The sequence below is a fragment of the Lynx rufus genome, unplaced genomic scaffold (genome assembly GCF_022079265.1).
Source record: "Lynx rufus isolate CCGP_SWC_20201006 ecotype Redwood Valley unplaced genomic scaffold, mLynRuf1.p SCAF_5, whole genome shotgun sequence".
Taxonomy (NCBI): domain Eukaryota; kingdom Metazoa; phylum Chordata; class Mammalia; order Carnivora; family Felidae; genus Lynx; species Lynx rufus.
This window is the reverse complement of record NW_025814867.1, coordinates 79,011,814-79,028,492: the sequence shown is the minus strand read 5'-3', so window position 1 is coordinate 79,028,492 and position 16,679 is coordinate 79,011,814. Positions and strand designations below refer to the sequence as shown.

At 48.6% G+C, this 16,679-nt stretch overlaps 1 long non-coding RNA gene across 1 annotated transcript; it reads left to right on the top strand.

Moving 5' to 3' along the window:
- Positions 1–1,995: 1,995 nt before the first annotated feature.
- LOC124527057 (uncharacterized) lies at positions 1,996–13,663 on the top strand. The gene is made up of 3 exons (XR_006965794.1): positions 1,996–2,185; positions 2,782–2,908; positions 13,351–13,663. It is a non-coding gene; the product is annotated as an uncharacterized LOC124527057 (long non-coding RNA).
- The last annotated feature ends 3,016 nt before the right edge of the window (positions 13,664–16,679 follow it).

Here is a 16,679-nt window from a genome sequence, read left to right as displayed (position 1 = left end):
ATTTTAGCAGAGGAAAGACACTGGGCAGGGCTGGGGAGAGGGGGGTTGCCTGGGCTTTAGAAATTAACCACCCTTCATATAGGTCTGATACTTACAAAGCACAATTACATTTCCTATCCAGTGAGATGGACTGAGCCAGGGCAATCATACATATTTTCCAGTTGAGACAGCTGAGGCTCCGGTGTGAAATGGTACAAGGGCTCTACTCCAAGTGATATATGCTCATTATAGGGCCCTGAGGAGTCAGAGATGGGAATCAGATCCCTTTGGTCTGAACCTGAGCTAGCTCTCTCCACACCTTCCTCCTCCTCCCTCTCTCCCTTCTCCTCCTTTGACAAAGAAGGGCACATTTAATACTTTAGTGATGGAATAGAAGGTTGGTTTCTTTAACTTTTGATCCAATATTTTTTCTATTGTGTTTCTTGTTTAGTCAAGAGAAGGCAAATCCTACCCCAGACTCTTCTTGAACCTGATATTTAGTAGATAACCACCAACACATGCATGTGACGGCCTTTAACTAGCAAAGCCCAGCCAGCTTGGGCTGAGGTGGGAGACAGATGGTAGAGTAGAGCTTCGATGTCTGTCTGAAGCAAATTTGCTCCGTAGGTCCAGAGAACAGTGTGGTTGACACAGGCTGTGGAATTTCACAAGGTAGTGTTCATTGTGGGCTGAGGGGATCCAGGAGAGACTGCTAGCTGGAGGAAGCCCTACTGAGGCAGCATATGAAAGGATAAATGTGGGTTGAAGCATGGGGAGTTCTAGAGAAGCAACAGGATAAAAGCCCAAAGGTTTAAAGTACATTGGGCATTGTAGAAATTTCAAAAAGACCCACCACGTTGAAGCCATGAAATTCACGTTAAGGAGACACTTTGGAGTCATAACATGGAGGGCTTTGAAAGACCAGCTGAATCACTGTAATTTTATTCTGCAGGCATTTAGGAGTCTCGGAAGCCTCGTGAATGCGAGAGTAGTGTGAGAAAACTCGTGTTCTAGAAAGCTCCATTTAGTTGTATGCAAGATGGGTAATAAGGAGAGCAGCTGAGAAAAGAAAGGCCACAGGGGCCGTGTACTGTGTCACGAAAAGAAAGGTCACAGGGGCCATGTCAAGAGGCTGACTATTCTGCTTTCTAACTATGTAAACTTGGTCAAATCAGTCCCAGATAGATGCATAAATATATAGGAGTACTTCTTTCTCTGATGTGAAAACCTGTCCTGCCTATCCTTCAAGAGAGGTCCTGGACATCACATGCAATGAAGTGAAAATTATTTGTAAACTATAAAACTACAGAACAGACATGGGAGATAATGCCCCAGGTTGACTTGATGCGATGGAAACGTGAGTTGTTGGTGGCCATGGGGATGGGTGGTTTGGGGCCATACTGAGTGAATGCTAAGTCTCCCTCTGGAGGGATATCATGTTTCCTTGCTGGCACCTCCTGTGTCACCTGGCACAGACTGGGGGCTAGTAGAAGATTAAGGTGTGTCGAGCTCCTGCTTAGGAGTCAAAGACCAGAAATCCCTTAGGTCCCTAGTAACTTCCTCAAGGGAATGAAAGAAATACAAAGCTAGCTTTTCAATCTTGATCCGGAAATACAAATAAACAGTTGAGTTACTGTTTTGCAGAGTTGCCGAGTAATTATGAAGGGCAAGGAAGAGTCAGTTTGCACAAGGTGATTGCTCAACGCAAAGGTCTTGCCACTGGACCGGCGGAGGTGTCCGGGAAGGTGCAAGCAGAAGTCAGCCCAGCTGTTCTCAGGGGCTGCTCACTGGAAGGCAGGCCTCGGCCTCATGGACAAGAAGGGTTAACACAAACGAGTGAAATGAAAACTGCAGAATCGAGACTAGGTTAGGAGGGGTGAGACACAGCCATCTGGGCTTTCAGCCAGCCCTGGGCTTCCAGTGGAAGTATTTCACAACCCCCTTCTTTCTTCATGGGTTATGTCCTTGGAGTGAGCCAGCCAGTGGGGGCATCTTGGGGGAGTGGAAAGTACACTGGACTGGGTGCGGGAGCTCTGCGTTCAAGCCCTGGCTCCAACCCTGCCCCGTGGTGTGAGCCTTTCTCTTGGGGCTGGGCTCAGACGAGACTGCATGATCCCTGGGACTCTCTTTGGATTCAGACTCCTGAGAGGGGCAGGGGACAGGCCAGCCTAGCCTTCCAAATTGAAATTCAGAAAGGACAGCTACAGTGAGTGAACTGACCTACAGCCCAGGGTGATTGTGTCCTGTGATCAGCCTTTAGCTCAGGCCATGGGGAGTTTCAAACAAGGTCAGCTTGGGGCAGAGGCAACCGTGTGCCTGCCAACCAAGGCTTGAGGTTCAGATGCATCAGAGAGCTGGGAACCCTCTGAATTCCCCCTCATCATGCTGTGGAGCTCTGCATAACTAGGAGGACAATTTCCCTGATCTATTCTTCCTTTGGAGCCTGGGACAGCATAACTCATTTCCCTCCCGCTCCCGTTTTCCTTCTCCAAGTCTCAGAAGCTAGGAACTCCTCCCCTCCACTTCTCCCACTTCCCAAGCAGATGCTCAGTGATAAACGCACTTGCTCTCTTGCACATACTTCCCCTGTTCTTTCTGGTGACCAGCCACAGCACTGGTCCAGGCTTTGGGAAGTAGGGTGTGGGGCATGGGGGCAAAGTTCACAAGCTGGTCCCTGTGGCTGCCCGGGCTGTGCCACGTGTCTGTGCAGGCAGCGTCCCATGGTGAGCTCATTCCTAAAGAGGGACCATTATTCATGAACCACTTACGAGCACCATCGACTTTCTCTGGTCCTCCCTCCAGGGTCCAGGGGAACATCCAAATGAAAGAAACCTTTACTGAGCACCTACTAAATACCAGGATCCATTTTGAGACAAGACAAAGGATCCAGAGGCCAGTCATAGCTCCTGCTTCCAAACGGAGAGACAGGGTAAGCCGGAAAGCCACTATGATACCATGTAGAATACGAGGATAGACACAAATTCAGGAAGACTTCAAATGAAGGAGAAGTAATGCTCAGTTGGCAGCCCATAGAAGTCTGTGATGAGATAGAGCAATCATGCACATCATATTTATTATTATGGTTATTATTATAGCCAACTTCTACCAAACTCTTACTATGTTCGAGGTACTGTGCTAAACCCTCATATGCTACCTTATTTCTCTTCACAAAAGCCCTTTCCTCTTAGATAGCATCATTTTGCAGATAAAGAACATGAGGCTCAGAGAGGTTAAGTAACTTTCCCAAGGCCACTCAGCCAGTAGATGATTAGAACCCATGGTTTCCATGCAAGTATGGAGATGAGGTATTCCCATATAGAATAAAGAACGACAGCTTGGAGTGGCAATGCATGGCATAATTTTGTTGAGGCAGGGCAGCTGTGGGGGTTAAGATGAGGGGGACTTGAGGACCCATGAGGAGCTTGACCTTGCCCTAGAGGCTGTGGGGAGATTGAGAATTTCAGTGGGACAATAGCATGGTGAGAAGGTAGTTCCGACTTAACAGTGAGGACAGGAAGACTGCCAGTCGGTGGTGGGCTGGAAGGCTGGACTGCAGGACAAGAGTTAGGAGAAGAGAAGGAGAAGGAGAGGAGCAATCAGAGTCCAAACGCCTGTCCATCATCTCCTTCTTGTTACCATCAACAGCATAGCAAACAGAGAATGAGGTGTCTTAAGACAGCCTGTGTTCCACTGAGGTTCCGCAGGTGTTTGGGGGGCTTTCCTATCAGTCAGGTGCATGTCAGGCCCCAGGGTGGTGGCTGACACTCTTTCCTCATCCACAGTGAGCAGAGCATCCTCTGAATTCGGGACCTTTATGCACATCCAACTCGTACCCTTCTCCATCACTCTTTTGTCCCCTCTCCCAAACCCCGCAAAGCAGCAGAACCAAATGAAACAGAGTCCTTTTAATGGAATCAGGCTCCCAAGGAGAAGGCCTGGGTAGAACCAATGGGAGGACCGTGTATCCCCAGCCACCATCAACAGACCAAACAGGAGGTGGGTCAGAGAGAGACATGGCGGGAGGGTGGGCAGTGAAGAGTGCCCAGCAATGATGCCTGACAGGAGCCCCGTGAGACTGCCAGTGGGCTCACTCTCCAGCCCAAGTTCCTGAGGAGCTCCTGCAAGGCTGTGGCTAAGGCAAAAATCAAAGCCAAAGAAGTCTTTGCAGATGAGTTGAACCTCTGCAGCTATGTTCTTCTTGGCGCTTCCTTTTTTTTTAAATTTTTTTAATGTATATTTATTATTGAGAGATGGAGAGTGAGCAGGGGAGGGGCAGAGAGGGAGGGAGACACAGAATTGGAATCAGTCTCCAAGCTGTCAGCACAGAGCCCGACACAGGGCTTGAACTCACAAATCGCAAGATCATGACCTGAGCCGAGGTCGGTCGCTTAACCGACTGAGCCACCCAGGTGCCTCACTTCTTGGTGCTTCTACACGGCTTCTTTGTCATCTCAGAGGGCAGCATGGGGTGGGATTTCCAGCCCCACCTATCCCATAGGAATGCCGTCACCACCATAGAGAGAGAAAGGGGCCCTAGAAACCATTTAAGCCAAACTGAGAGTGCCCAGAGTGGGCATATAACTGAGACTCACACAGACTCCTGTCTGTGTTGTTTGTTTGTTTTTAAATGTTTATTTGCGAGAGAGGGAGAGACAAGTTGGGGAGAGGCAGAGAGAAAGGGAGAGAAAGGGAATCCCAAGCAGGCTCCTCACTGTGAGCGCAGAGCCCGATGCAGGGCTTGACCCCCCGAAATCACAAGACTCTGACCTGAGTCGAAGTCAGATGCTTAACTGACTGAGCCACTCAAGCACCCCTTAGTTTATTTATTATAAACACATAGTGCTTCGTGACGTGCCAGATGCTGTCCTAAGCACATTGTAAGTTATTAAGTTCTTCAATTCTCATAGCAGTCCTAGAAGGTAAGTACCTTTACTCCATTTCACTGATGAGAAAACTGCAGCATAGCGATGTGAAGTGAGCTGGCCAAGCCCTCACGGTAATGGCTAGAACCAGAACTGAGCCTAGGTCGTTTGGCTACAGGGCCCAAACTCTGAACCCTGACATTCGGCGACTCTTTGTGCTAATTTCCAAGCTAAGACTCTGGCACGCCTACAAGAGAAAGGGAGATCAGAGCGAATCATTTCTGAAGTTGCACCAAACTCTAACACTTGGTGATTCAGTGGAATCAGCAAGTGGTTAGGGCTTTGGCTGTGCGTTATCAGTGGGCTGTTAAATATGCTTTGGTATGACACAAGTACCCTACGTCTGTTAATTTCACTGAGTTCTGGCACTGGCTTGCCACTGCCCTGACTGTGAATTGGGTGGATCCACTGACCCACTGCAGGGCCCCAGATCTTCACATAGGGACTCACAGATATTGCACCTGTTTGCAAACCCCTACCCGATGGGATTGTGAGAACAGGGCTCAATCTAAGCAAAGAGGTGAGATGGGGAAGTGGCCGTGAAGGTCTGGGCTGCAGGGGTGCAGTGATTCAGCAAGATGTGACTGGGCGGGAACACTTGTCCCTGACTGCTGGCCATGGAGTCAGAGGCTTCGGTTTCCTTAGCAAGGAGGGTGAGACAGATGATTGGCTGTTGGCAATGGGGTTACTTGAGTGGAAGAAATATAATCTTTCTAGTGGCCCAAATAAGAAAGACTCTGTATGGAAATACAATCTCAAATTCCCTAGTTTGTTTAAACATTCAGATGGGGTAGAGCGAAATTCATGTTGTGGATTCCCTGGCGGGAAGGTAGTAGAAGTAATGGAAAGTATACTGGCTTGGTGTTGGGGCATGTGGTTCTAGCCCTACATCTCCTCCCAACGAGGTGAGAGAAGTTAGGTGAGTCATGGCCCCCCTTGGCCTCCGTTCACCTGTAACGGTGACTATTTATTGAGTACCTGCCATGCCAGGAACTGTTCTCAGAGCTGGAGACATATTATCCTATCTAATTCTCATAGCGGCTTCATGAGGGATGAATATGATTATTGCCATTACCCAGAGGAGGAAAAGGAGACTCAGACAAGGAACTTACCTAAGGTCTTATACTGGCCCATGGAGCTGAGAATTGTCTGTGGGGAGTCCAACTATGTCCTATGTTCTGAGACACAAACCTATACTGCTCATGCCCTTACAGAGAGAGGGTCGGGCTGTCTGGATATACTATGAACAATTCTATTTAGGATATTTGTGCTGAAGATGGTCCTTCCAGGAGCAGAAAATGGATTTGCTCAGTTCTGGGCTCTGGACTGAGGCAGTCGTTGCCTCCACATTTGTTTCAGTGAAGTCTGGACGGTCCGCTTTGTGCAGGCAGGGCTCCCTCACTGTATTCCTCGTGATAAGCACTGCGCCTGACCCACAGTAGGTGCTCTATGAGTATTTGTCAAATGGATGTACAGAACAACAATGAAACCTTGTGGAGCAGAGGAGCAGTGGAAGCGACGGGCAAAATGAGGGAGGCAGAACAGAATCCACTCCATGGGCTGTGAGCTGGCCCAGATGTTCTGAAAGCTGGAGAATTTCTCTAGGAGATGAGATTTTGGCTTTTAGATTAAAAGCAGTGTGGCATGGGAGGCCCTTGTAACAAACAAACTCTCCACTGAAGAACCCAGAGATGGGAGCATCTGCTGAAGCCTGTCCCATGGAGTCAGCCTGCTAAAGGAGAGCTTTGAGAGTGGGGTTCAATTCTACCTGCTCTCAGGAAGGTTGGGGAGCCTGTCAGCTGCTCAGGGCTGGGCTTTCATCCTCTACCTAACTTTTCCTCTACCCAGTTGGGGTTGGGACTCTTATGTTCCGTTTTGTGTCCCCACCCGAGCTTTCCTTCTTTTATAGGGGGCATATCAAGCTCTGGTCTTTTGTGCCACCCACTGTCCATCACAACTTAGCTGTGCCCTCTGGATCCCGTCGTCTGCTAGGTGACATTTATCTTTATTCAGAGGAGCACTCCTGACGGTGTGCTCTTGGGTATTAGTGTGCTTCGCCCTGATCAGATAATCACATTTTACTGTGGCCTTGAAGACATGGTTAATGATGCGACTTTTCAGCCCTGGGATAGGTTTGTGAGAGAAAGACTGTGAACTCATTGCGATGATAACAACCACCGATACAATTGACAAAACACTTCTTCATCCTTTACCTCACTGATTGTCATGTGCAAGGGCAGTGGGGGCACACCATGACACTGTGAGAGGAGACCTTGTGGTCTCTTCTCTGCCACTAACTGTGCGGCCTCTGTCTCACTTCTTCTTTTCATATGAGAGAAGGTTGATGAGGTGATTCTGGAACTACTTTGGCTTCAACCTTCCTCATGTCTAGGTATTAGGAGCAGGGTTTTACAGAGAGCCAATGAGGCATAGGTGGTCCCGGCCATTTGGAACCCGTGGCATTCTGACATGACTTCCTTAGGTGGCATTCTTACCACATTCTTATATCCTTGCCTTCCGTGGCTTCCCAGTGCGCGAGGTGCCGATCGGTCCTGAGACAGACAGCACAGGGGTTATTATTATGCTCATTTCACAGACAAGACCCAGAGACCCAGAGAGATTAAATGCACTGCCTAAGTCACACAAAGCAAAATGGAGGAACTGGGATGTAAACCCATGCCGCAGAATGGCCAACCCTGTCTGTGGGGTTGATGGGGCCTCTTGGGAGCTATCGGTCTGTGTTGTGTTGTGTGTGTGTGTGCGTGTGTGTGTGTCTGTGTGTGCACCCCTGAGACTCATGGCCAGATTGGCCCTAGAGAGTGACAGCCGGGCTCTGGGGTAACTCCACTCTGGGATGATCTGGCTACCGCTTCTTCCACAAAACCCAGCCCCTCAGACTCTGTGGCATGCCTACCCTCCCTCCACCCCCGCTGCAACCAATTTCCTGGCTGTGGCAGCTGTGCCTGGTCTTCTCTATTCCTCCTTCTCTTCCCACCTCTCCGGGAGGCTCACTTGGTGGAGATCAGTAGGCTCCCATGTCCTCTGGCTTCTGGTTGGACTCACCCACTAGGTGTCCGGACGGTGGGAAGAGGGAGAGGTGAGGCTATGTTCTTCCCATACCCCCCCCCCACCCACTTCTGATGGCTGTAGGTTGGCCGTGGCTGCTTTGTTGCTGTCAAAGACCCTGGCTCCTATCGCAACCTTCTCCTGCGGCTTCCCGCACAGTTGCCGGATTCTGGTAACTGCCTCTCTCCTTTACCCTTTGCAGATGGAGGACTGGTCATGGCTCCCAGATGTTGTCAGCCCCAGGCCGCATCACCATCTCTTGATTTTCCCTAACCCTGCCCACACCTCTATAAATTACGCTTTCGTTAGTCTCTCTTTGGTCAGCCTCCCTTGAGCGTGTCCTTTCTGCTTTGTCCCAGGACTGTGACTGACGTAACACCCCTCATTCTTCCTCGTCTCTAGTCTTCTATTTCTTTTTTTTTTTCAACGTTTATTTATTTTTTGGGACAGAGAGAGACAGAGCATGAATGGGGGAGGGGCAGAGAGAGAGAGAGACACAGAATCGGAAACAGGCTCCAGGCTCTGAGCCATCAGCCCAGAGCCTGACGCGGGGCTCGAACTCACGGACCGCAAGATCATGACCTGGCTGAAGTCGGACGCTTAACCGACTGCGCCACCCAGGCGCCCCTCTAGTCTTCTATTTCTTAACAGCATTTATGACCACCGGCTTCTGACACGAAGGTCTGCAGATACTGCTCCTCATAATATTTAACCGGAAAACAAAACCAAGCTGGGAGAGGTTGGAGTCGTGTGGGGGTGTTGTAAAGGGAACCGAGTTCGGACCTGGAGGCAGAAGCCCCAAGTTCACTACTCACTAGCTCTGGCCTTTTGCCAAGTCACTTGGTCCTTCCATTAAATAAAATATGAATCATGTTTGCCTTATATTTCCCACAGGCCTCTCGGGAAGACCAAAGGAGGCAATGCCCCTGGAAGTACTTTATAAATGCTAAAGCATTTTCTGAGAATTAGGTGTTTCTGTTGCTGCGTTCATCACACGCAGCATATGGATGAAATCCTCAAAAGGCCGTGTGCTTCATTTTCCAATGCACTCGGATTTCTGTGTCGCCTCTGTGCCTCCTGGATTAGAAGAGCTGGCATTTGCAGAATACAAGACTGATGTCCAGGGAGGATTGGCCAAGCATGGTCTCACATGAGTGGAGCTAAAAATACCTTTGACTTCAGTGGGAGCATCTCAGTCCCAAGGGGGCTGGGCCTGAGGGACAAGGACTATGTGAGGGAAATGACTTCTGTCATTCATCTGCTAGGGTTACCAGAGGGCAAGGAGAAGGTGGCTGCCACGAGGCCGTCCTTTTCAAGAGCCAGTGGGAACATTTGGCTTGACCTCTCTGTGTGTTAGGGTGGTGGGTGGGCTGGAGAAGATTGTACCTTAACCTTTTGCACTTTTCTGTTCGAGTGAAGGATATGGCTTGGAACTCTTCCTCATGGCCACGCCTCTCAGGAGTGCTCCCAGATGGCCTTGTAGAGACAGTAGCCACTGGCAAGCAGAGGGAGGTAAGAAGGAGGTGATCCCAGGATCTCGGTTTGGAGCTGAGTTCAATCCAGAGAAGGAGAATCAAACGCAGCAGCTTTGGTTTAATAGTTCCTGGAGTGGGGGAGGGGAGGCTCATTGTCTCTCCATCCTAAAGATCAGTGGTTTTCAAGCCAATTCTTAGAGCTCTAGATCCTTTGCTATTCCCAATGTAGTCCCTGAATCACCAGCATCGGCATCAACTGAGAGCTTGTGAGAAATGCAGAATTTCAGATCCCACCCCAGACCCCTAAATCAGAATCTGCCTTTTAGCCAGATCCACTATAGATTCATATGGACATTGAAGTCTAAGAAGCAGTATTTTAGAATCCCTCTGAAACACCTGAGGAGGCGACCTGTAGGTCCTCCCCAGTTATATATATGTGGAGTCCCCAAAAAGAGTACATGTGTAAAGGGGGTCCATTTTACATTCTAAAAAGAAGAAAAGTCTTTCCCTCCCTTTGGTAGAAGCAGAAATTCTGCTGATGTGAGGACCCTACTCCCTGTCTCTCCTTCTGAGGCCAGACACTCCCTCTCCTGCCTTTCCCCTGAACTCTTCAGAGGTCTAACACAAGCCTAGCACAGGGGAGGCTCCATAAATCAGGGGATCTCTCAGGAGACTAGTGGGACTTCACGGTATTTCCCAAGCCATGGCGGTCTCAGCTCCGGGGGTCTAGCCTTTACAGAGCTGGCTGGTGAGGTGCTGATGACAAAAAAGTAGCTTGCCATGACCTGGGCGTGTAGGGCTCAGCTTGGTTCTTTGAAAGGAGAAGACAGAGGGTGGGGTGCTCCCTCCTCTGCAGGTAGAATTATGCGGGGAACTTTGTGTTTGTTGTATGAGGAACAGCCTGGCAGAAGCTGAGAAGAGATAAGTCTGCTTCCAGCTGGGATCTGGGCACAGCCTCAAGGTAGCAGGTTTTCAGGATTGCCAGCGGGAGTGCTTGGCCGCCCGCAACAATATCTTCTGGGTTTCAGTTTGCTGCAATTATAAATATCTGTGATTTGCATTTCCTTTCCATCCTACCCTAGAGGATGTCAATGCATTCTGCTATTGCTTCCCCTTGCCTCGCCCTCACATGAGTCACGTATAGGCAATACTCATGACTTCCATTTTACAGAAGGGGAAACTGAGGTTCCCCCCACATGGGTGCCATCTACATCTGGGCTGATCTGGAACTGGAAAATTCTTGGAAGGAAAAACTTTGAACACCAGTCCCAGACTTTCTGGCTTACACTCTAGTCCCTCTCATATCAGAGAGAGAGAGAGAGTGTGTGTGTATTTCATAGACTATCCCAGGTGAAAGGAGCCTTGCACAGTTGGGATAGCAGGTGCCATGCAGAAAGATTTGGAGCAGGAGCCACGGTTCTCTCATGAACAGGCTCCCTGTGGTTTAGAGAGATCCGAGGCACGGACCTGGCACGAGCTTGTGACTCAAGATACTTGACTTATCTGAGTCTCAGGGTTTTTGGTTTTTTATTTGACCTGAAAATGAGGATACTGAGATTATTTACCACCTAGGGTTGTGACGAAGATGAAATACAGTGAGGTACATGTAAAATGTTTACTGGAGAATTCGCCCCTCAAAGCCCTTGATACTTGTCAGCTGTGAGCTAGTAGAGGGAGTCATCCTTTCTCCTCCTACAGAGTCCACCGATGCCTGAGGAAAAGGAAGAAGGGTGGCAGGCAATCCCACATTTGGAACTGAGTCTTTCTCTTGATGACATGAATGCTCTGGATCATTTTAAACGTAATGTGTAGAAGAAATGGGATCTGACCTAGTCCACGCTGAGTTTTTCCTTGGTTCCAATCACGTCACTATTCACTAGTAATGCAGTAGTTAAACCAACCCAGTCTCTGGGCCAGTGGTTTCCCTTCTGACTTCATTTGGGAGAGTCAGGGATGTGGGGTAGAAGGAGGCCTGGCTTGAGATCCGCAGGACCTGGATTTGTCTTCTCATTCACCTTGAGACCATAGACCATTCAGTCTTTCCCTTTGCACTTTGGTCTCTTCACCTGTCCAAGGAGGAGACTGGTCTAGGTGCTTCATATAGCCAATCACCTTACATCTATTGTGGACAACAGAGACCTCTGAAGCCATGCTCTGTGGGCACTATATTTCTCTTTTTTCTTCCATCTCTACCTGTCCTAATGAATGGGGTCTGAGTTGAATGAGAATAAGCCAGTGAGATCATGTTTTACATATTCAAAGTGGTCACTTACCTTATTCTAGCTTCACAAACAGCTCACCAGGGGAGGATAGGGTGAATGTCATAACTCCTATTTTATTGACAACAAAACTGAGGCTCAGAGAGAGAAAGAGACCTGAGGTTGCTTTGCTCACAGAGGCAAAGCAGTGCCTTTACATTTCCAGTTTTGATTTTCTCTGCCAGCGACTCCCGGGACTGGGAATAGATATATGGCGGGGTTGGTTCCCAGGGCCAAAATGAGTCCCTCTTGGTTCTGCTTAATCTCCCTTCCCTGCCCACGCTCGGCCTCCCAGTAAGAGAGGGATGTGGAGAAGCCAAGTCCAAGGTGAGTACTCTAGATGAAGTGCGCTGAGGGCTGCATGTTACCCCTCTGCACATCCTCCTCCATCCTGTGAAACAGTCCTTGTTTGGGTCTCACCGCCTGATGGGGCATCCACGTGAGGCCACCGGAGACTCAGCTCGATTATTCTCAGAGTATGCAGTGGACGGAGCCATGCACAGGAACAACCTAGGCCAAGTGTGACAGTGAGACTACTGGGCTGCACGGTTGACCTGCTCTGATGGGTTGAAGACAAGTAATTGGGCAGAAAGTCATGCGCCTGGGTGATAAAAAGATAAGCTTCCAAAGAGGAGGCGGGGAAGGTAGTATGACGCCTGCCATGAAAATGGGTGTATGAGTTATTGAGGAGAATTAGTCAAGGAGCTTTGGAAGCATTTAAGCATCTCTGTTGAAACATTTCTCACTCCCATTGCTTCCCTCCGTGTTCACTGTCACCACCCTCTCCCTTCTCACCCAGAAGGTTGCAAATGCCTCTCAACCGTTCTCCCTGCTCCAGTCTCCTCCTGCTCTGTTCCACCCCCACATGGATCCCAACCTACCTGTTGAGCCATATTCCTCAGTGCTCTGCCCGAGCATGTAGCGCTGCAGATGAGTGAACTACTCACTCTGCTTGTTCCTGTACTTTTCCATTGCCAGGGCTCTGCCGGTGTGTTTTTCCTTCCGCTCAACCCCCCCTGCGAGGGCAAATCCAACTTCATTCTTTCAGGACCACTTCAATGCCACCTCCCCTGTGACATCTTTCCTGGTCTTGCCCTCTCCCCTCTCCCATGGGAGTGACCCCTCACACCTGAGTGTATGTCACACCTGATGGTTTGGGCTCCTCTGTTACGGCCATCTCCCTGGTAGTGTAATGACCTCTGTGCGTGTCTTATCTCCCCTGCTAGATTGGGATCACCTTGCAGTCAGGGAAAGGGATCGCTTTCAAGTTTGCGTTCCTCAGCGTCTCGGCTGCTTTTTAGTTATTTGATGAATTAATAAAAACGTAAGTGAATGGCTGCTTGTTGAGACAGGAGACAGAAGAGCTCTAGCTTCTAAGCTTCAAATAAAGTCAGCCATAAAACCCAGATTAAACCGATGATGGTGTTTTGAGGCACGTGTTGAGGGAAATGCAAATAAATGCATTCAACGGAAGGTGGATCAGAAAGAGAAGACTCTAGCATAGGAGTGCGACCCAGGGGACCAGGAAAATGAGAGTGAAGGAAACAACAGTGTTTGCTCTATGCCTGGTAACAGAAGTCAACAGAAGCTGGAAGAAGCATCTCAGGGTGGGACCGGATGAATCATAAGGCTTCCAATTAACCCTTACAGGGACACGCATGTCTTCTCCACGGTGGAAACGTTGGAAAGGAGAACACCTAACACATTCGTGGCCCTCAAGAGTTGTTGAATTCATCCACATTTTAGTATTTACCTTGAGTCAGCCCAGCGAAGACTATAGATATGGGCAAGACACCATCCTGGCTCCCCAAAAGTTCTCAGTCTACTTGGTACAAGACGACACGGCAGAGAATAATCCTGACAGAGCACATGGTCAAGTGTGTAGAAGAATGCCTACAACACGTGCCCTGGGGCTACAGAGGAGGCAACAGGTAATTCTAAGTAAGGGAGGGGGAAAGCAAGAACAAAGATGGGGAAGATGCTTTGGAGACCATGTCTGAGGAGCAGAGGCTTCAAGAATGGGCCAGAGCCTCACCAGTCTCCGGAGGCTGTGTGCGTGAAGGCGTCATTGTAGGAGTTCCAGTCGGGAGGTGGTGCAAGGAAGGCAAACCTGACCGGGTCGGGGACCAGGGGACCACAACGCCTAGGGTACTGGCTGACCAGCGTTTGGGTCTTAGAATGAGTACAAAGAGCCCACAGTCTTGCGTGTGTCTCCATGTGTGTGTATGCCCGTGCGTGTGCGGTGAACTAAATAACACCAAAATGGAAAAGCCTGCCGGAAAATGAAAGGTCCTTCCTTCTTCTGCAAACCTGGTCTTACCTGTGTAGGTGGAACACAGGACTGAGTCCCTAAGTGGGGGAGGGGTTGGAAAAGGAGTCCCACCTCAGCCACTCTTGGCCCAGAGAAAGGGAAAGGCTGAAGAGAACGTGAAAAACGAGGGCCTTTTCCCTCTGTGCAGACCTTGTTTATTCATAGCCTCATCTGCATAGGTAAATCAGAGCGGTCAGCAGTGCAGGACGAGGCAGCTGTCGCTGTGCAGCTGCCTGGAGAGACTCCGGCGGCGACAGTGGTGGGGAGTCCCCGAAACCGGTGCCGCTGTTTGTGGCTGGGTGGGAGAAAAGAGGGAATACTGTAATGGCAGACTGTCAGAGAGGAAAGGGACCTGCCATCACGTTGGCTAACTCCTCTCTCTTACATGTTACATGTGGGGAATCCAAAGTCAAGAGAGGCCCCGGGGCTTGTCCGAGGTCCCACAGTCAGCGACTACTGGGATGTGGACTAGAACGCATGTCTCCCGACTTGAGGCTCAGTGCCGCATCCTGTCCCCTGGCAAACTGGGGTGGAGGAGAGAGACAGGTACGGGAGGTGACGTGGGGTGAAGAGCCCCCAGGTGCCCCATGGCACATGCTGGCACTCCCTCCTGACCGGCTCTTCTCTCAGGTCAGCTTCTGTCTTTATTCCGCTCCCTGTCCAAGCAGCCATGCTCCCAGGGCCACAGGAGGTTGGGGGTGGGGGGGGCCTATGACTTCCATAAGAGAGACATTCACAGTTTCCATGAAATGGGCAGGCTGTTTTTGTGTGTTTTGGGTTTTTTTTTTCCCCTTAAGTTTAGTGGGACCTTTTAAATCTCTCTCACGTTGTTTTTGTGGGCAGAAGATTTACAGGCATCCATTATGTGGGAAGGATTTGAATGGCAAAAAGATGAGCGTGAAGACATTGATGTTTGTTCTACAAATTTTACTTTATGTTTCGGAGAGATTAACCCCGGTTTTATTTTAGGTTTTTAAGCTGAGAGACAGTTACGCTCTGCTAAGAACGCTAACCTTGACATCAGTAAACCTGGGCTCGGTCGTCAGCTCTGCTGTTTCCAAACCTCTTTTTTAATTTTCATCAGGTCAGTTTATCTCTCTGAGCCTCAATTTTTTTTTATCTTTAAGATGGGGATATTAATAATATCTACTTTATTAATTTGCTTATTAAATTCATTCGACAGATTTTTTGAGCTCCTATTAATTGCCAGGTGATGTTCTTGAGAGGGATAGAAAATCGTGTACAACATGGCTGAAATGTCTGCTCCCTCAGAGTTTATGTTATTATATAAACTATAATAAAGATCGAATGGGATAACATGTGTTAATAAGCTGCACACAGTCCCTGGAAGGTAGTAGCTGCTTAATAAATCGTATCGTTAGAACTCTCACAACATCAGCTGCTAGGGCAGCTGTTCCAGTTTTAGTGGTGCTATCAACCAGCTGGGACACCTTGGGAATCTCTGGAAACCTAAGTGCTTTCCAGTGCTGCTCCTTGGCTAGTGTGACCTTCTTCAGCGCAAATGCTCGGGGACCCTGCTCTGCTCCACCGTTCCCCTAGGGTTTTCATAGACAAGAATCTTCTTTGCTCATGCAATTCCCGTTCATGTAAGGACAAGACCAGGGTCACGGGCCTTAAAACTGGCTATTGAGTGGTCCTCGTCCCGTAGATCAGGTTCAAGATCTGAAACTAAATTTCAAACTGTTCTTTCTGCCTGTTGCTTGCTTTCTACTCATTGGCTTGTCTCTGGTTATTAGTAAGCTGCTTAGCTGAAGATGAACAAAATTCTGATGAAATCTGCTCTATCCTTAGATGAATCTGCTTTCACAAAGCATCAGGGTGGGGGAGCTAGTGACCAATAATCATGGTCAGTGAAATTTCTACCCAATTGTGTTGGTTCATCTTATGGGACTGGTAAAACTCCTTTCCAGTGATGGTATATTGGAGGGAGTTTCAAAAGTGGGTTTGGGTCTCAGAACCACTACAGGTTAATTAAGTTCAAGGCAGAGAATTGTAGACGGAAGGGAGAATAAACAGTATTTTGATCAACCTCTTTATCTTATAGTTAAGGGAACTGTGGTCCATTATCTACGGCAGCCAAGACATGGAAGCATCCTAAGTGTCCATCAAAAATGAATAAAGACAATGTAGTATTTATACGCAATGGAATATTTTTCAGCCATGAGAAAGAAAGAAATCTTGCCATTCGTGACAACATGGATGAACCTTGAGGGCATTAATTATGCTAAGTAAAACAAGTCAGACACAGAAAGACAAATACTGTATGATCTCACTTATATGTGGAATTTAAAAGAGCCAAATTCATAGAAACAGAGACTAGAGTGGTAATTATCTGGCGCTGGCAGGGGGGGGCGGTGCGGGGGGAGAAAAGGGGAGATGTTGGTCAAAGAGTACAAACTTCTAGTTATAAGATAAGTAAGTTCTGAAGATCTACTGTACAGCATAGTGATTACAGTTAATACCGTATTATATACTTGAAAGTTGCTAAGAGAGTAGATGTCCTCACCACAAAAAAAGAAATGATAATTATGTGACGTGATATACGTGTTAACTTATGCTACGGTGGTAGTTACTTTGCCATATGTAAGTGCATCAAATCAACACCTTAACCTTACATGACTATATGTTCAATTATATCTCAACAAAG